Source organism: Rhinoderma darwinii, chromosome 2 (assembly GCF_050947455.1).
Source record: "Rhinoderma darwinii isolate aRhiDar2 chromosome 2, aRhiDar2.hap1, whole genome shotgun sequence".
Taxonomy (NCBI): domain Eukaryota; kingdom Metazoa; phylum Chordata; class Amphibia; order Anura; family Rhinodermatidae; genus Rhinoderma; species Rhinoderma darwinii.
Window position 1 is genome coordinate 40,844,300 of NC_134688.1, and position 20,829 is coordinate 40,865,128.

A 20,829-nucleotide genomic window follows, 5' to 3' on the forward strand; every position below is an offset into this window, starting at 1 on the left:
TCTATCCAGGGCCGGACTGGGACTTAAAATCAGCCCTGGCATTTTTAAGCACACAGGCCTACCACAGGCCATATACAGCCGCCAGTGTTGGGCTGGAGTACATGGGACCACCGTTCAGCTATACAAGATATGGGGAGAATCAGGGACTTAGTCGTAATCATCTCCTGATTGCGTGATCATTGCCTAATACTGATGTATAAAGATTGCAATACCAGTATACAATGCTAAAATATCACCATATTGTAACTAAATAGTATGATTTATATTCAGCCATATACACACACACACTCACATGCTGGACACATGACGCACAGATGCAACGCACAAGCTGGACACATGCTGCATTCTTGTCACTCACACGTAGGACACATGCGCACGCACACCACTCACACCTAGTACACATGCGCATGCACACCACTGACCTAAGACGCATGCGCACTCACACCTTTGACACATGCTGCATTCGTGGCAGTCATATGTAGGACACATGCGCACGCACACCACTCACACCTAGGACACATGCGCACGCACACCACTCACACCTAGGACACATGCGCACGCTCACCACTCACACCTTGGACACATGCACACGCACACCACTCACAGGACACATGCGCACCCACACCACTCACACCTAGGACACATGCGCACGCACACCTAAGGACACATGCGCACGCAGATCACTTACACCTAGAACACACCCCTTACTCACACCTAGGACATATGCTGCACATGCACCACTCACACCTAGGACAGATGCGCACCCACACCACTCACACTTAGGATATATCCTCCACTCTCGCCACTCACACCTAAGACATATGCCGCACGTTCTCTACCCAGACCAAGGACACATGTTGAACACGCACTACTCACACCTGGCACAGATGCTGCACACACCACTCACCTACTAGACACGTACCACACACTAGACACATACCGCACACACTACTTACACTAGACACATACCGCACACACCACACAAATGTTAAACACATACCTCACATATTACTTACACACTAGACCAGGGGTCTCAAGCACGTGGCATGCGGGCCGCATGCGGTCCCTGGGGCTATCATCTGCGGCCCGCGGGACATAGAGCCGCTAGTATAGGCTCTGCTCCGAAACTCTGGAATTCCCTGACATCGCTGTCAGTGTTTGGACACACGATGTCTGGTGCTTCCCCAGAGCCAGAGTCCCATGCTTAGCGCTAGTATAGGCTCTGCTCCGGGACTCTTTGGAATTCCCTGACATCGCTGTCCATATATGGACAGTGTGTCAGGGTCTTCCCCAGACCGGAGACCCAGGCAGAGCGCTAGTATCGGCTCTGCTCCAGGACTCTGTGGAATTCCCTGACATCTGTGTCCATGTTTGGACACACGATGTCTGGGGTTTCCCCAGAGCCAGAGTCCCGGGCAGAGCGCTAGTATAGGCTCTGCTCTGGGACTCTGGGGAAGCCTCTGACATCGCTGTCCATACATCGTCAATGATGTCAGGGGCTTCCCCAGAGCAGGAGTCCCAGTGATGTCAGGAGCACAGCTGCAGTCCCAGGAAGAGCCCACTAGCGCTCTGCCCGGGACTCTAGTTCTGGGGTTACCCCTGAAATCTCTGTCCATATATGGACAGTGATGTCAGGATCAGAGCTGGAATCCCAGGCAGATTTCTAGAAGCGGCTCTGCTCCGGGACTGCAGCTCTGGGCAAGCCCCTGACATCACTGTGGCAGCATCTGCGGAGGGCACTGTGGCAGCATCTGCGAAGGGCACTGTGGCAGCATCTGCGAAGGGCACTGTGGCAGCATCTGCGAAGGGCACTGTGGCAGCATCTACAGAGGACACTGTGGCAGCATCCACAGAGGGCACTGTGGTAGTATGTACAGAGGACACTGTGGTATTATCTAGGGGTGTGTTGCATTATCTACAGAGGGCACAGTGGCATTATATACAGAGGGCACTGTGACATTATCTAGGGGTGTGTTGCATTATCTACAGAGGGCATTGTGGCCAGGGGCGTAACTAGGAAAGACTGGGCCCCATAGCAAACTTTTGACTGGGGCCCCCCCCTCCCCTGGGTGTCACACAACCCCCCCCCCTTGTAGATAGTGCCTTTTTTACAGTCCCCCCCTGTAGATAACGCCATACAGTCCCCCCTGTAGATAACGCCATACAGTCCCCCCTGTAGATAACGCCATACAGCGCCCCCTGTAGACTGTATGGCGTTATCTACAGGGGGGACTGTATGGCGTTATCTACAGAGGGGGACTGTATGGCGTTATCTATAGGGGGACTGTGTGGCGTTATCTACAGGGGGGACTGTGTGGCGTTATCTACAGGGGGGACTGTGTGGCGTTATCTACAGGGGGGAATGTGAGTCGTTATCTACATTCGGGGGCTGTGTGGCGTTATCTACAGGGGGGACTGTGTGGCGTTATCTACAGTGGGGACTGTGTGGCGTTATCTACAGGGGGGACTGTGTGGCGTTATCTACATTCGGGGGCTGTGTGGCGTTATCTACAGGGGGGACTATATGGCGTTATCTACAGGGGGGACTGTATGGCGTTATCTACAGAGGGGGACTGTATGGCGTTATCTATAGGGGGGACTGTGTGGCGTTATCTACAAGGGGAACTGTGTGGCGTTATCTACAGGGGGGACTGTGTGGCGTTATCTACAGGGGGGACTGTGTGGCGTTATCTACATTCGGGGGCTGTGTGGCGTTATCTACAGGGGGGACTGTATGGCGTTATCTACAGAGGGGGCTGTAAGGCGTTATCTACAGGGGGGACTGTATGGCGTTATCTACAGAGGGGGCTGTATGGCGCTAACGCCATACAGCCCCCACTGTAGAGAACGCCATACAGCCCCCCCTGTAGAGAACGCCATACAGCCCCCACTGTTGAGAACGCCATACAGCCCACCCCTGCAGGGAACGCCATACAGCGCCCCCCCTGCAGGGAAAGCCATACAGCGCCCCCAACTGCAGGGAACGCCATACAGCGCCCCCCCCTGCAGGGAACGCCATACAGCGCCCCCCCTGCAGGGAACGCCATACAGCGCCCCCCCCCTGCAGGGAACGCCATACAGCGCCCACCCCTGCAGGGAACGCCATACAGCGCCCCCCCTGCAGGGAACGCCATACAGCGCCCCCCCCCCTGCAGGGAAAGCCATACAACGCCCCCCCTAAAGGGAACGCCATACAGTGCCCCCCCTGCAGGGAACGCCATACAGCGCCCCCCCCCCCAAAAAATGCGACCTATAGTGTGTCCTACAAATAACATGCATCCCCTATCCACAGGATAGGGGATACATGTGTGATCGCTGGCAGCGATAGGGAGAACGGGGGACTGAAAGTCCCCTGAAGTTCTCCATCACGAACCTCTGACTTCCGGGGTCTGTGCCGGCTGTTCAATAAAAATGAAAGGAGCGCCGGCCACGCATGCGCACAAGCGCGACCGGCGCTCCATTCATTTCTCCGGAGCTGCCGACACAGACCCCGGAAGTCAGAGGTTCGTGATGGAGAACTTCAGGGGACTTTCAGTCCCCCGTTCTCCCTATCGCTGCCAGCGATCACACATGTATCCCCTATCCTGTGGATAGGGGATACATGTCTTTTGTTTAATGGCAGAGCGGGGAGATACCTCCCTGCTCTGCCGTAGTGTTCAGTGGCGTCCCGCTGTAGCAGCCAGAGCGGCTGCTAGCGGAGCCTGCGGTCATGGTGGGGGCCCGTGCCGGCGGGCGACACGGGCCCCCTCATGCCGCGGGCCCCGTAGCAGTCGCTACTGCTGCTACGGCGGTAGTTACGCCACTGACTGTGGCATTATCTACAGAGGGCACTGTGGCAGCATCTACAGAGGGCACTGTGGCAGCATCTACAGAGGGCACTGTGGCAGCATCTACAGAGGACTCTGTGGCAGCATCCACAGAGGGCACTGCGGCAGCATCCACAGAGGGCACTGCGGCAGCATCCACAGAGGGCACTGCGGCAGTAGCCACAGAAGGCACTGCGGCAGCATTCACAGAGGGCACTGTGGCACTATCTAAAAAGGGGCTGCCCAATCTTGAAATGTGTGTCTGCCAAACACTGCTAACAGAGCCGCCGGACTGCATTTATTAGCGACACTTAAACTGGAAAACTGGATTGTTGAAATAAGCACGTGGAGAATTCTCTCATTTTAAACCTAGCGGTATTATTATAGTAATGTAGTATTATTATTATAGTAATATAGTGTTATAGTAGATCAAATAACTAATTGATTAACAATAATTTTGTATTGTATCAAATTTGAAAGTAATGCGGCCCGTCAACTTCCCATTTTTTCTATATGCGGCCCACTTACCCGGCCGAGTTTAAGACCCCTGCACTAGACCTATACCACACATACCACTCACACTCACATTGAAAACAACATGCACACAAATGGCAATAATACATTAGAAGACACAAAACTTATACAAATTGCATATTTCACTCATACAATTGACATACACTGTTAACACTACATCAACCAGTCACACTACAAAAATCAATCCAACACTTCTCTCACATTGCTATATTTACCTGCAGTGCAGCCTGGCAGAGCACACCTCGCTGCACGGTGTGTGCCCAAGTAGTACAAGGCAATGGTGCATCCCAGAAAGTTGGAGGAGACTGGTAGTGATGTATAACAGCTAGAGGGATGTCAATCAAGCATGGAAAGGTGGGTTTGGATGCAGTACTATGTGACTTTTCAGAATAGCGTCACAGCCCCATGACCCTTTATGAGAAATTAGCATACAGTGTGCGCCATTCTAAAAGTTGATTTCATAGATTGTCCTGCATCTGAAAACAACATACAGGGAAATGTTTGGTAATATTGTCAGATCATGTATTACCCTATGGTGGCGGTTCAAGGGGTTAAAACTAACTGAAAGGTTCCCATTAAATATAAAATGAATTGAAAACAATTCCATCTGCCCTGTAATTTTGTTATTATAAATATATTCTATATAATTACAGCTCCAGAACCAAGCTCTGACATATATGGCTCCAGAACCAAGCTCAATACATATATACAGCACCAGTACCAAGCTCAGTACGTATATACAGCTCCAGAACCAAGCTCATTACATATATACAACAACAGAACAAAGCTCAGTACATATATACAGCCCCAGAACAAAGCTTATTACATATACACAGTACCAGAACAAAGCTCAGTACATATATACAGCACCAGAACCAAGCTCGGTACATAAATACAGCACCAGAACAAAGCTCAGTACATATATACAGCACCAGAACAAAGCTCAGTACATAAATACAGCACCAGAACAAAGCTCAGCACATAAATACGACACCAGAACCAATCTTGGCATATAAATGCAACACCAGAACCAAGCTCAGCACATAAATACGACACCAGAACCAAGCTCAGCACATAAATACGACACCAGAACCAAGCTCAGCACATAAATACAACACCAAAAACAAGCTCAGTACATATATACAGCTCCAGAACCAATCTGAAATGAAAAGTAGGACATCCTCCATAATTCCCGGCACTGTTCTACGGTATAAACACCCTTCCGTAGCAATACAGAAAGGTGTCCGCGGCCAATAGAACCGGGCGCATCCGTAATTGCGGTCTGCAATTACAGAGATTTTTCACGGTCGTAAGCATGAGGCCTCATGCTCATGGCTGTGCCCGCAGTCGTGCCATTTTCGTCCCGTGCAACCATACAAAGTATGGCCCCATGCACACGAACGTGCTTTTGCGGTTGCAATTCCCCCGAAAATCTACGTGAGAATTATGCATTATGGAGCCTGGACTGCAGAAGGAACGAGCATGTCTTATTACGGCCGTGTTCTGCGGTCCAGGCTCATAGAAAATAATGGACGTGGCCATGTGCACTGCCCGCGATTTGCGGGGTCAGCTCGCGGATGACACTCCGCTGGCGGCTGACCTGAAAATCACGGGCGTGCACATGTCTACGGTCGAGTGCATGAGGCCTATGGGAGCCTGCCACGTAAAAATTGAAAAGTAGGACATGCTCCATAATTCCTGGCACGGTTCTACGGCACGGACACCTATCCGTAGCGGAATGGAAAGGTGTCCGCGGCCAATAGAACCGGGCGGGTCAATAATTGCTAATTAAAATTAGTTTTTTTACGGTCATGTGAATGGGACCTTAGTACGGGAGCACGGCCCGAAAATGCGGGCTGCCGTCGGCAGACGGCCCTGCCTGCAATCGTGGGCCATGATTACGACCGTAAAATTGCCTGTAATTGTGGGCCCATTCATTTCTATGTCCGACGGTCACCTTCCCGTATGTCTACTGGAGGGTGTCCGTGCTGTAGAAAGCTGCCGAAAAAAATAGGACATGTTCTATTTTTTTATTTTACGGACCGTGCTCCTATACTTTATAATGGAAGCGCGACCAGTAATTACGTACACGGCCGTGTGCATAAAGCCTAAGGCCTCATGCACACGACCATATTTTTTTTTTACTGTCCGCAAATACGGATCCGTATTCATCCACAATTAGGCCTCATGCACACGACCGTAGCCATGTGCACAGCCGTGATTTTCACCCGTGTCACCCGCGAGCCGCCCGCAAATCGTGGGCTGTGCACATGACCGCGTCCATTATTTTCTATGTGCCTGGAAACCACGGTCGTGTGCATAGGCCCATAGAAATGAATTGGGCCGCAATTCTCCCGTGGATTTTCAGGGGAATTGCGGCTGCAAAAGTATGTGCATGGGGCCTTAATCCGCATATACGGCACGCTGTCCGCAAATACAGTCCATAGTGCATCCGTAGTTCATCCGTATTTACGGATCCGCAAAAAAACAGGAATCTTGGGTAATCCCCTGGCTTTGCATAACAGCGGTTCCCGCAATTACAGATGGCTACGGATGCACTTTCCAAGCCGTCCGCATTTACGGTAGCACCCATAGACTTCATAGACTCCGTAATTACCGACAAGAATAGGACATGTTCTATAATTTGCGGATCATTTCTACAGCCCGGACACACATCAGTAAATATACGGAAATTTGTCCGTGACCCATAGAAATGAATGGATCCGCAATTTCATCCGTAATTGCAGGTGAAAACAACGGTCGTGTGCATGGGGCCTAAAATGTGGCGCACTTATCACACCACAGAACACTCTTTAGGCCCCATTCACACGAGCGTGAATCACGTCCGTGTGCTGTGCGTTGAAATAAGGCACAGCACACGGACCCATTGATTTCAATGGGGCTATTCACACATGCTTTGCTATGCTTTGCAAGTACGTGAATAACGCATGCCCCTCGCAAAGCAAACTGATGCATAACGCAGAGGCGTAGCTAGGTTCTCCAGCACCCGGGGCAAAGATTCAGTTTGGCGCCCCCCCCCCCAACCTCTTTCCCCCTCGCCGTGTTTGTTTCCTCTACCAATCGACGTGTCATTTCTTTTTATGTAACGCGAGCATAAAATTATTTGTACATTTCACAAGCAATATGGTTCTATACACAACACAAGAACCAAGCTCACTACATATATACTACACCAGCACAAATACAGCTCAATTTAGTGCAACCCCTGCCGTATAGGTGTGTACGGCGTAAAACTACAGCTCCCAGCATGGCCCGAACAATGGTAAGGATATGCTGGGAGATGCCGTTTCACAAAAAATAAATCCTATCATAATCATATCACCCATCATCTCGCTGCAGATCATACAGTGACTACAGTGCTGATTAGAGGCAGAATAAACATTTACATTAAGTGACTCACCGGTGACGTCTCAGATTCTAGTTCTTTCTCTCCATCCGGTCCAGACCTCTATGATGACTTCTCCCGGTCACAGCCCATTTCTGCAGTTTGCCGCTCAGATGTCTTCAGCTTCTCACTTTTCCAACATTTCTGCACCTATAAATAAATATAAAGTTATCATTATACCACACACTACGCCCCTAAATATAATAGCGCCATACACTGCACCTCTAATTATAATAGCACCATACACCGTGTCCCACACAGACACTGTGCCCCCTATAGATAGTGCCTGCCATAGAGCCCCCTGTAGATAGTGCCTGCCATAGAGCCCCATGTAGATAGTGCCTGTCATAGAGCCCCCTGTAGATAGTGCCCCCATATAGACCACCCCTGTATATAGTGTCCCACAAATAACTCCCCCTATAGTGCTCTACAGATAGCCCACCCCTGTATATAGCCCCCTGTAGATATAGCCCACCCCTGTATATAGAGCTCTACAGATAGCCCAACCATGTATGTAGCCCCCCTGTAGATATAGCCCACCCCTGTATATAGTGCTCCACATGTAGTCCACCCCTGTATATAGTGTTTCACAGATAGCCCACCCCTGTATATAGCCCCCCTTGTACATATAGTCCACCCCTGTATATAGTGCTCCACTAGATAGTCCACCCCTGTATATAGTGCTCCACAGATAGCCCACCCCTGTATATACTATATACAAGGGTGGGCTATCTGTGGAGCACTATATACAGGGGTGGACTATATGTACAAGGGGGCTATATACAGGGATGGGCTTTCTGTGGAGCACCTTAGGGGGAGCTATTTGTGGGATACTATATACAGGGGTGGGCTATATCTACAGGGGGACTATATACAGGGGTGGGCTATATCTACAGGGGGACTATATCTACAGGGGGACTATCTACAGGGGTGGGCTATCTACAGGGGGACCATATCTACAGGGGGACCATATCTACAGGGGGACCATATCTACAGGGCTGGGATATACACAGGGCTGGGATATACACAGGGGGCCTATATCTACAGCGGTGGGCTATATCTACAGAGGGGGCTATATACAGGGGTGGGCTATATCTACAGGGGTGGGCTATACACAGGGGGCTATATACAGGGGTGGGCTATATACTGGGGGAATATATCTACAGGGGGCTATATCTACAGGGCTGGGCTATATACAGGGCGACTATATCTACAGGGGGGCTATATACTGGGGTGGGCTATCTATGGAGCACCATATACAGGGGTGGGCTATATATACAGGGGGCTATATACTATATAGCCCACCCCTGTATATGGTGCTTTATAGACAGCCCACTCCAGTATATAGCCCCCCTTTAGATATAGTCCCCCTGTATATAGCCCCCCTGTAGATATAGTCCCCCTGTAGATATAGTCCCCCTGTATATAGCCCAGCAGATATAGTCCCCCTGTATATAGCCCAGCCCTGTAGATATAGTCCCCCTGTATATAGCCCCCTGTAGATATAGTCCCCCTGTATATAGCCCAGCCCTGTAGATATAGTCCCCCTGTATATATAGCCCAGCAGATATAGTCCCCCTGTATATAGTCCAGCCCTGTAGATATTGTCCCCCTGTATATAGCCCAGCCCTGTAGATATAGTCCCCCTGTATATAGCCCAGCCCTGTAGATATAGTCCCCCTGTATATAGCCCAGCCCTGTAGATATAGTCCCCCTGTATATAGCCCAGCCCTGTAGATATAGTCCCCCTGTATATAGCCCAGCCCTGTAGATATAGTCCCCCTATAGATAGACACCCCCCGTAGATAAAGTCCCCCATGTACCCATGTAAACAAAGTGTCCCCCCCCCCGCAGATACAGCCACACTTCTATTACAATTTAAAAAAAAAACAACTATTCAAACCCACCTTATTCCCGCTCCCACGCCGTCCGGCAGCCATGGAAACCTGCTCTCTTCTGCGCAGGTCTCCAGGGGGTTGACCGCAGCGTCTATGAAAGGCGCTGATTGGCTGAGCAGGATAACTTTCCCTGTCAGTCAGTCAGCGCCTTTCATCGACGGAAGCGTCACTGGTACAAAAGGTACCAGTCGCTTCATTCGTGGAGAGGTGCTGAATGGCCGGGCACGGAACATGCCCGGTCATTCATTGCTTCTAATTGTACCTGTGTCCTTGCGACACAGGTACAATTATAGTGCAGGAGGAGGTGGCGCTGGCGCCCCCCTCTGAACTGCGCCCGGGGCACATGCCCCGCCTGCCCCCCCCTAGCTACGCCCCTGCATAACGCAACACACACGGACCCGATTCACTCGCATTTTTCACACACACAGCACACGGACCCACTGATGGTCTATATCAGGTGGGAACAATAAAATTGGACGAGGAAAATCAAACAAATCTGATCCATTTATCTCCCGACATCACCTGCAGAACACAGGCTGCCATAAACAGCAGAGACTGGGAATTCACGGCAACCTTTTAATCATAGTACAAATGGGGATGATTTAAATCAGAATACATCAGGGAATTTCTGTGCGATTGTCTGATATACATATATACTACGGTCGCTAAACATACAATGGTTGAAATTTATCAAAATTGGTGCAAGGGAAAAAGGGGAGCAGTTAACCAAAGCAACCAATCACATTCCACCTATTATGGTTCCTTTCAAAAAGGAAAGCAGCGGCCTGATTGGTTTCTATGGACAACTGCTCCTCTATTACCTATAACGAGTTTTGATAAATATTCTCCAATTTATTCCCATTTTACAGAATAAGGTCGCTTTCTGAAAGCCGTAATACAGCCGCATTTTGGCATCTGTATTACGGCCGCAATGTTCGTTCCTCCCACGGAAATCTTAGATGTGATTAATATCAGGGTATATTGTGTGTCAGAGGCACACAGGAGCCACTGTCAGGCGAGCCGTCAGTCCAGTTGACTGACGGATTCAGCTTACAGCAGCGCTATGCAGCTTCTATGTATAGTGGATACATAGAAGCCTCAGCGCAAAAAATAAATAGAATTTTTAATAAAAGTCAATTGCAAACATTTATATAAATACATACATTTAATGAAAAAAAAGGCTAGAAAGGTTTATATACAGCAGCCTTTAAACACTTGAAGTGACACTTTTTCCTTTTATGGAGCAGATACGTAATAGTGATTGGTTGTCCCGGCGCCCTGATGTAGGATGTCCGGACTCAGCGGTGACATCATGGCAGGCTCACTCTACCACACTGTGTTTCTTTCAGGGTATTTTCACACGCAGTGTTTTCAGGCGTATTTCGGGGCGTTTACGCCTCGAAAGACGCCTGAAAAAACGGAAGCTGAACGCCTACAAACATCTGCCCTTTGAAATCAATGGGGAAAAACAGCATTTAATTTATATGGGGCATCTTTTTACGCCTCTGTTTTAAAAAACGGAGCGTAAAAAGACGCTCCGTAAAATGAAGTAGCATGTCACTTCTTGAGGCGTTTTTTGGAGCTGATTTTCCATTGGACACTATGAAAAACGCCTCAAAAAACGCCTCAAAAGAAGCTCCAAATTTAATTTTCAGCTTAAAGGGAAGGTGTCATGAATTATTATTTTTTTTTATCAAATTGCTTTTAGTATGATATTAAAATAAATTTTATTTATTTGTGTTCTTGTGTTCTACTTTTGACTTTTTTCTTACTTTTACTTCTCTATGGGGGCTGCCATTTTACAGAGATGGAATACGGCACATACAACCTCATTGTAATGGCAGGAAGGAGGTGAAGGGAAAGTGAGCCCTAATCTACCCACCGCCCTGTCCCTGCCTACTTGCAACGACCCGCCCTAGGCGACGAGGTACAACTGGGCGGCGGTCCCTACGCTGGCTAAGTGCACAGGAAGACAAACAGGGAACACGCAAGGGAAGGGGCAGTAGCCACGGAACGCCACGAGGAAACGGGGCGGCGAACGAACAGTCAGGACCAGGACGAAGTGAGTACACCCGAGCGGGCACGGAGACAGAAGCAAGCCAGGGGCAAAGCAAAGCAGGTCAAGAAACTGCAGCAAGGCAGAAGCACGGCAGAAGCAGGCTGGAGCAAGCAGCAGTGGGGCCAGGAATCCAAAAGAATTACAAGCACTGAGGGAGAGCACAGGGCAGGTAATAAAGGGCAGGGGGCGGAGCTAACTCCGACAGACCAGGCCGCGATAGGCTCTCCCACTCCTGAGCCTGCCACCCTGGTTGGTGGGAGATGGTGTCAGTCGAACAGGTCTGGCCTCAGGTGTGGATTGATTAATCCCAGGAGTATAGCTAGATGAAGTACCTGGCAGATCCCTAACAGTACTCCCCCTTTTATGAGGGGCCACCAGACCCTTACTAAGGGGACCCGGTTTAGTGGGGAAGAGGAGGTGGAACCTCCTGATCAATACCCCAGCGTGAACATCACGGGCAGGTACCCAAGTCCTCTCCTCCGGCCCGTATCCTCTCCAATGGACCAGGTACTGGAGGGAGCCCTGGACCATCCTACTGTCCATAATCTTGGCCACCTCGAATTCCACCCCCTCAGGGGTGAGAACGGGAACAGGAGGTATCCTCGAGGGGGACCAGGACGAGGAGCAGCGTTTAAGGAGGGAGGCATGGAAGACGTCATGTATGCGAAAGGATGGGGGGAGCTCCAGACGGAAGGATACAGGGTTGAGGACTTCAATGATCTTATAAGGTCCAATAAATCGGGGAGCAAACTTCCTGGACGGAACCTTAAGGCGCAAGTTCCTGGACGACAACCAGACCAGATCCCTGACGACAAACCGGGGGTTAGCAGAACGTCTACTATCCGCCTGAATCTTTTGTGCGCTCTGGGAAGCCTCTAGGTTCTTCTGAACCTGGGCCCAGACAGTGCACAGTTCCCGATGAACCTCCTCTACCTCAGGATTATTGGAACAACCAGGGGAGACGGAGGAGAACCTTGGGTTAAACCCGAAATTACAGAAAAACGGGGAGACCCCTGACGAGTTACTGACCCGGTTATTCAGGGAAAATTCAGCAAGGGGAAGGAATGAGACCCAATCGAATTGACAGTCAGAGATGAAACACCTTAAATATTGTTCCAGGGATTGGTTGGTCCTTTCCGTTTGGCCATTAGTTTCGGGGTGGAAGGCGGAGGAGAAGGACAGATCAATCTCCAACTTTTTACAAAAAGCTCTCCAAAATAAGGAAACAAATTGTACCCCTCTGTCAGAAACGATATTGACTGGGGCCCCATGGAGACGCAGGATGTGTTTCACAAACAAAGAAGCTAACGTCTTGGCGTTAGGTAGCTTCTTAAGGGGCACAAAGTGGCACATCTTGCTGAAGCGGTCGACTACCACCCACACCACCGACTTGCCCTGAGATGGAGGCAAATCGGTGATAAAATCCATGGAGATATGGGTCCAAGGTCTCTGGGGAATGGGCAAGGAACGTAGTAGGCCCGCAGGTCGGGACCTAGGGGTTTTGGACCTAGCGCAAACCTCACAAGCGGTGACGTAAGCCCTAACATCTTTAGGCAACCCAGGCCACCAATAGTTTCTGGTAATGAGGTGTTTGGTGCCCAAGATGCCAGGATGACCAGACAGAGCGGAGTCATGGTTTTCCCTGAGTACCCTCAGCCGGTATTGCAGGGGAACAAACAGTTTGTCCCCAGGGACGTTCCCGGGAGCTGCACCCTGATCAGCCGCGATATCAGAAGCTAAATCAGAATCCGTGGCAGAGACGATTATACCAGGGGGTAAAATACAAGCAGGATCCTTCTCGGAAGGAGGATTGGCCATGAAACTACGTGACAGAGCGTCAGCCTTAATATTCTTGGACCCAGCCCTATAGGTAACCAAGAAATTAAATCTGGTAAAGAATAGTGCCCACCGAGCTTGTCTAGGATTAAGCCTCCGGGCCGATTCTAGGAAAACCAGATTCTTGTGATCCGTAAGGACCGTTACCTGGTGTCTGGCCCCCTCCAGGAAGTGCCGCCACTCCTCAAAAGCCCATTTAATGGCTAGAAGTTCGCGGTTGCCAATATCATAGTTACTCTCCGTGGGCGAAAACTTCCTAGAGAAGTAAGCACAGGGGCGGAGATGGGTGAGGGAGCTGGTACCCTGGGACAAGACGGCCCCCACTCCCACCTCGGAAGCGTCAACCTCCACAATAAATGGCTCCTCTTGGTTGGGCTGAATCAGCACGGGGGCCGAGATAAAGCACTTCTTGAGAGTCTCAAAGGCCTGGACGGCCTCAGGGGGCCAATGGAGGACATCGGCACCCTTGCGGGTAAGGTCCGTAAGAGGCTTAGCGACGACCGAGAAGTTGGCAATAAATCTCCTGTAATAGTTGGCGAACCCAAAAAAACACTGTAACGCCTTAAGGGAGGCAGGTTGGACCCATTCCGCCACAGCTTGAACCTTGGCAGGGTCCATGCGGAATTCATGAGGAGTGAGGATTTGCCCTAAAAATGGTATCTCCTGTACCCCAAAGACACATTTTTCAGTCTTAGCAAACAGATTATTCTCCCGAAGGACCTGGAGCACCTTCCTGACATGCTCCACGTGGGAGGACCAGTCCTTGGAAAACACCAGTATGTCATCAAGGTACACAACAAGAAAATTACCCAGGTACTCTCTCAGGATTTCATTAATAAAATTCTGGAAGACAGCAGGGGCATTACACAACCCAAAGGGCATGACCAGGTATTCGAAATGACCCTCGGGTGTGTTGAACGCAGTTTTCCACTCATCCCCCTCTTTGATGCGGATAAGGTTATATGCCCCCCGTAGATCGAACTTAGAAAACCATTGGGCTCCCTGAACCTGATTAAAAAGATCCGGAATCAAAGGAAGTGGGTACTGGTTCCTTACGGTGACCTTATTCAGGTTACGATAATCAATGCACGGCCTAAGACCACCATCCTTCTTCCCCACGAAGAAGAAGCCAGCACCTACAGGAGAAGTCGAGGGGCGAATGAAACCCTTGGCCAGGCATTCTTGGATATACACCCTCATCGCTTCACGCTCAGGACATGAAAGATTAAATATCCTACCCTTAGGAAGCTTGGCACCAGGCACCAAATCGATAGCGCAATCGTAATCTCTATGGGGGGGCAACACCTCGGAGGCCTCCTTAGAAAACACATCGGCGAAGTCCTGAACAAACTCAGGAAGCGTGTTTACCTCCTCCCGGGGAGAAATAGAGTTAACCGAAAGACATGACATCAGGCATTCACTACCCCATTTGGTGAGATCCCCAGTATTCCAATCAAACGTGGGATTATGCAACTGCAACCAGGGAAGGCCTAAAACCAGATTAGACGATAATCCCTGCATCACCAGTACAGAGCACTGCTCCAAATGCATGGAGCCAACCAGGAGTTCAAAAACAGGAGTATGCTGAGTAAAATAACAATTAGCAAGGGGGGTTGAGTCGATTCCTACTACAGGGATAGGATAAGGTAAATCAATACAAGGCATCTTTAGAGACATAGCAAATTCCACAGACATGATATTAGCAGATGAGCCAGAATCCACGAAAGCACTGCCCGTGGCAGACCGGCCAGCAAACGAGACCTGAAAGGGAAGCAAAATTTTATTGCGTTTCACATTAACGGGAAATACCTGTGCGCCCAAGTGACCTCCCCGATGATCACTTAGGCGCGGAAGTTTTCCGGCTTCTTATTCTTGCACCTGGGACAGGTGTTCAGTAGATGCTTGTCGTCCCCACAGTAGAAGCAGAGCCCATTCATTCTGCGAAACTCCCTACGTTGTCGAGGGGACATGGAGGCCCCGAGTTGCATAGGTACCTCCGAGTCCTCCGTGGAGGGGCGAGGGGACGGGACCTCGGGGGGGATCGCAGAAAAGTCAGAGGGGAGCACACTGAAGCGTTCTAGCTGACGTTCCCTGAGACGTCGGTCAAGTCGTACTGCTAGGGCCATAAGCTGGTCAAGGGAGTCAGGCGAGGGGTAGCTAACCAGCAGATCCTTCAGGGCGTCAGATAATCCTAACCTAAACTGGCACCTTAGGGCCGGATCGTTCCACTGAGAAGCTACGCACCACTTCCGCACCAGTATTCCTCAACCGGTCTCCTACCCTGACGTAAGGTCACCAGCTGACTCTCGGCTAAAGCAGTCCTGTCAGTCTCGTCGTAAATGAGTCCGAGGGCAGAGAAAAAACGATCAACAGAGGAAAGTTCAGGGGCGTCAGGAGCCAAGGAGAAGGCCCACTCTTGGGGCCCTTCCTGGAGTCGGGATATGATGATACCCACCCGCTGGTTCTCGGAACCTGAGGAGTGGGGCTTTAGGCGGAAATACAGTCTGCAACTCTCCCGGAAGGAGAGAAACGTCTTGCGGTCCCCTGAAAACCGGTCAGGTAGCTTGAGGTCGGGTTCTAGAGGTGAGGTGAGGGGTACTACTAAAGCAGCGTCACCCTGATTGACCCTTTGGGCCAGGGCCTGGACCTGTAGGGAGAGGCCCTGCATCTGCTGGGTCAGGGTCTCAAGGGGGTCCATGATAGCGTCAGCGTAGGAGAAATGGTAGACTAGGTAAGGGCTTGTAATTATGTAATGGCAGGAAGGAGGTGAAGGGAAAGTGAGCCCTAATCTACCCACCGCCCTGTCCCTGCCTACTTGCAACGACCCGCCCTAGGCGACGAGGTACAACTGGGCGGCGGTCCCTACGCTGGCTAAGTGCACAGGAAGACAAACAGGGAACACGCAAGGGAAGGGGCAGTAGCCACGGAACGCCACGAGGAAACGGGGCGGCGAACGAACAGTCAGGACCAGGACGAAGTGAGTACACCCGAGCGGGCACGGAGACAGAAGCAAGCCAGGGGCAAAGCAAAGCAGGTCAAGAAACTGCAGCAAGGCAGAAGCACGGCAGAAGCAGGCTGGAGCAAGCAGCAGTGGGGCCAGGAATCCAAAAGAATTACAAGCACTGAGGGAGAGCACAGGGCAGGTAATAAAGGGCAGGGGGCGGAGCTAACTCCGACAGACCAGGCCGCGATAGGCTCTCCCACTCCTGAGCCTGCCACCCTGGTTGGTGGGAGATGGTGTCAGTCGAACAGGTCTGGCCTCAGGTGTGGATTGATTAATCCCAGGAGTATAGCTAGATGAAGTACCTGGCAGATCCCTAACACTCATAGAGAATGCGAACGGGAGCCGTTCCATTCACTGCAACGTACGCCGTCTGTGTGGGAACGGCGCATGCGCCGCTCCCACACAGACCAAATCGAAGCTCGTTCGCAGAGCGAAATCCGGCGCCATTTTCATGTGGACCAGAAGCCGCAGCCGGACAGTAAGATGACGACTTCCGGCCGCGGCTTCCGGGCATATGTTCAACAAAGTGAAGGCGCAAGGAATAGAAGCGGAGGCGGCAGCGGCGGCAGGAGCAGGTAAGTTATGTTCGTGTATGTGATGTGTGTATTATGTTTGTGTATGTTCGTGTTATACTGTCTGCTGAGCACTGTATCTAATCCTCCTACACTGTGCAGTCACTCAGAAAATGGCGGCACACAGTGTAGAAGGTTTGTAGATTCAAACCCTTCCTTCTCATGGCACTAGCCAGAATAAGGGAGGGGGGATTGTGTGAGAACACTAGAGAGAGTGTGTCTACCCCGAATTTGCAGCATAAAGCAATGAGGTTGCTTTACCACATTGACAATGCTGCAATTTTGGGAACTGCTCCCTCTAGTGCCCAGCACATGGAAATGTTATAAATTAGAATCTAATTTATAATATTTCCTGACTTGTGAAAAAATTAAAAAAATTAAAACAATGTGTAATCACTCAAATAATAATTGTTTAACTAAAAAAAATAAAATAAATTTCTACCGACACATTCCCTTTAAAAAACGCCTGAAAATCAGAGGCTGTTTTCTCTGAAATCAGCTCCGTATTTTCAGACGTTTTCTGTTAAGGGTGTGAACATACCCTAAGGGTATGTTCACACAGCCTATTTTCGGGCCGTAAGCGCCATAAAAATGGCCTAAAAATCGGAAGCAGTACGCCTCCAAACATCTGCCCATTGATTGCAACGGAAAAAACGTCATTCTGTTCCGATAGGCCTATTTTTACAAAGCCGTTTTGAAAAAAACGGCCGCGTAAAAAAACGTCAGCGAAAAAGAAGTGCAGGACACTTCTTAAGACGTTTTTGGAGCTGTTTTTCATAGACTCTATTGAAAAAAACGTAAAAAACGCAGCGAAAAACAGACGTTTTTAGTCTAGTGTGTGAACATACCCTAAGACTGCAGCCCTCGCGTCACATCTTAGACAATAGCCACATTGACGTTATTGGGATCATATGAAGACCCATTGTAAAATGCCTAGTTGGTAGAGACAGATAAACATCCTATGAGTGACGGGCGCTGTGTGCCACTCTTCTCTGCTATTTCTAGGAGACAACGGGGAGTATTAAATGGGTTCTCTGGAATTATAGGATCAGTGCCCAATGTAGAACCTCCTGTGTAAGATTGTAGCAGAAAAATCACTGTATTCTCATACCCTAATCAGTACCAAAGACAGCGCTTAGTATGCCGGGCAACGGTAGGCCGGGCAATTATAGCCTTTCTCCCACCATAAGGACCCAAATTAAAAGGGTTATATGAGATTAGAAAAAAATGGCTGCTTTCTTCCAAAAACAGCGCCAATCTTGTCTATTGGCTGTGTCTGATATTGCAGCTCAGCCTTATTCAAATAAATACTGTAGTACCAGACTCAGCCCATGGACATTAGTGGCACTGTTTTGGAAGAAGCAGCCATGTTTTTCTAATCTTATACAAACTCTATTATTACTACCTATGTAGCAGAAAGACAATCATTGCCCTATCCAATGTACCCGTGTACTGGTGGGCCATGCCAATGCTATGGGGCCTGGCACTAAACCATGCTCATCCACACGACAATCCCATATTCATTGGCAATTAAGGACTATTTGTCATAGCATACTCTGCTTCTTTGAGCATCTGCAACACTTGTGATCACTGCAATTGGGGTGAGGGGAGGGGTGGGTAGACGACGTTGGTTGAACCAGGATGTACTTTGGGAAGGACGGAGGGAAGTTTGGATGCTTCCCCCTTCCTTCTCCATGTATATCCTGGATGCTTCCCCCTTCCTTCCCCATTCATGTCCTGGATTCTTCCCCCTTCTCTCTCCATGTATATCCTGGATTATTTCCCCTTCTTTCTCCATCATGTATATCCTGGATTCTTCCCCCTTCCTCCTCCATGTATATCCTGGTTTCTTCCCCATTCATGTCCTGGATTCTTCCCCCTTCTTTCTCCATGTATATCCTGGATGCTTCCCGCTTCCTCCTCCATGCATGTCTTGAATCAAACCCATATTGTGAATGTGTCTGTTAAATAATTTGAAATTAGAAAAACTCAGCTGCTTTCTATCTAGTTACAGCCCCACCCTTGTCCATGGCTGTGTCTGGTATTGCAGCTCAGTCCTAAATAACCTTTTTTTCTTCATTTCAAACAATCCATTTAATCATAAAATCATCACAAGACACTAAATTCTGCTCCTTATGTTTATTACGGAACATCTCCTGCTGCTTAAAGATATCTTCTGTATTGACAGTTCTTCCATTCGTTGATGGTTATTAGCGACTCCATAACTTCAGGTCTGGAAAACTTGCTAGAGCGATCGCCAGCAGCAGATGTTACCTTTATTCTACACACGTATCGACTTTAATAACGGCGGCGTCTACGTCTGTGAACTGTGACCAGAGAAAACGACAGATATAAATATAATCGTACTGTAGCATTCATGACTGTTATATATACAGATCAGCAGGATAATATATATTCACCAGGTCTACGGCTTTCCCGGTGTTTCTGCTGACTCCTCCTCCTGTATCTACGCCGCCTTCTAGGTGCGCTGCTGTCTCTCGTTCTTCTAGTTGGCATGGTGATGACTGGTTGGTACCTTCCTTTTGTGAGGAGCAAGTTGTTAATGGCTGCTGGGAACTCTGCCACCTAAATAGTCTCTGATCACTGTGACATCACAGCTTTATGATGTCATAGGCTTCACACATGGTGTTTAAAGTAGGATGAAGTTTCCCTTTGTCAGGTCAATGGTAGAATAGGCTTGATGACAACTGAGAACCAGTTATGTGACAAACAGTCTGAGCAGTTATCACTTCCCTTCCCCCACTGCTCTTTGTTGTTCCTAATTTACTCAGCAGGGGATAACAGAGAAATTTGTGCTCGGCTTGAGGCATGATGGGAGTGACATTCAGAGTACAGTGAAGGGATTTGGTTTAACATATTTGATTAAATATACAATATGGACAAAAGTATTGGGACACCTACACATTACACCTACAGGAGCTTTTAAGACATCTCATTCTAAATCCATAGGCATTAATTTAGAGTTGTTCCTCCCTTTTTCTATGGGAATTTTTGCCCATTCATCCAGAACAGCATTTGTGAGGTCAGACACTGATGTTCGACGAGGGGGTCAGGCTCGCAATCTCCGTTCTCGTTCATCCCAAAGGTGTTGGTTGGATGGGGTTGAGGTCAGGACTCTGTGCGGCCAGTCAAGATCTTCTACACCAAACTCACCCAACCATGTATTTATGGACCTTGTGAACTGGGGTACAGTCATGCCGAAACATAGAAGGGTCGAACCCGTTTCCACCAAGTTGGAAGCTACAATTGTCCAAAATGTCTTGGTATACTGAAGCATTAAGATTTCCCTTCACTGGAACTGAGGGGCCTTAGGCCAACCTTTCCCGTGCATGCATCCTCTCGGTCATGGAAACCCATGCCATGAAGCTCCTGGCACACAGTTTTTGTGGAGATGTTAATGCCAGAGGAGGTTTATACTCTGCAGTTATTGAGTCAGCAGAGCGTTGGCGACTTTTATGCACTATGCACCTCTACACTCAGAGACCCTGCTGTGTAACTTTTTGTGTTCTGCACTACGTGGCTGAGTTGCTGTGGTTCCTAACACCTCTTGCAGACGACCGAGTTCAGGCCATGAAAAACGGTCCGTGTGTTGGGCGCATTTCCCGACCTGACCATGTTACAGGTGAATGGGACTCCTGCCATCATAGACATTAATGATGCTAGGAGTCCCTGCCTTTCCACAGTGCCACAGTG

At 49.4% G+C, this 20,829-nt stretch overlaps 1 long non-coding RNA gene across 1 annotated transcript; it reads right to left on the reverse strand.

The window, feature by feature from the left end:
- Positions 1-19,239: 19,239 nt before the first annotated feature.
- On the reverse strand, positions 19,240-19,864 carry LOC142740483 (uncharacterized). Its single transcript, XR_012880718.1, has 2 exons — positions 19,536-19,864; positions 19,240-19,442 (listed from the first exon to the last, which is right to left on the reverse strand). It is a non-coding gene; the product is annotated as an uncharacterized LOC142740483 (long non-coding RNA).
- Between the last annotated feature and the right edge of the window lie 965 nt (positions 19,865-20,829).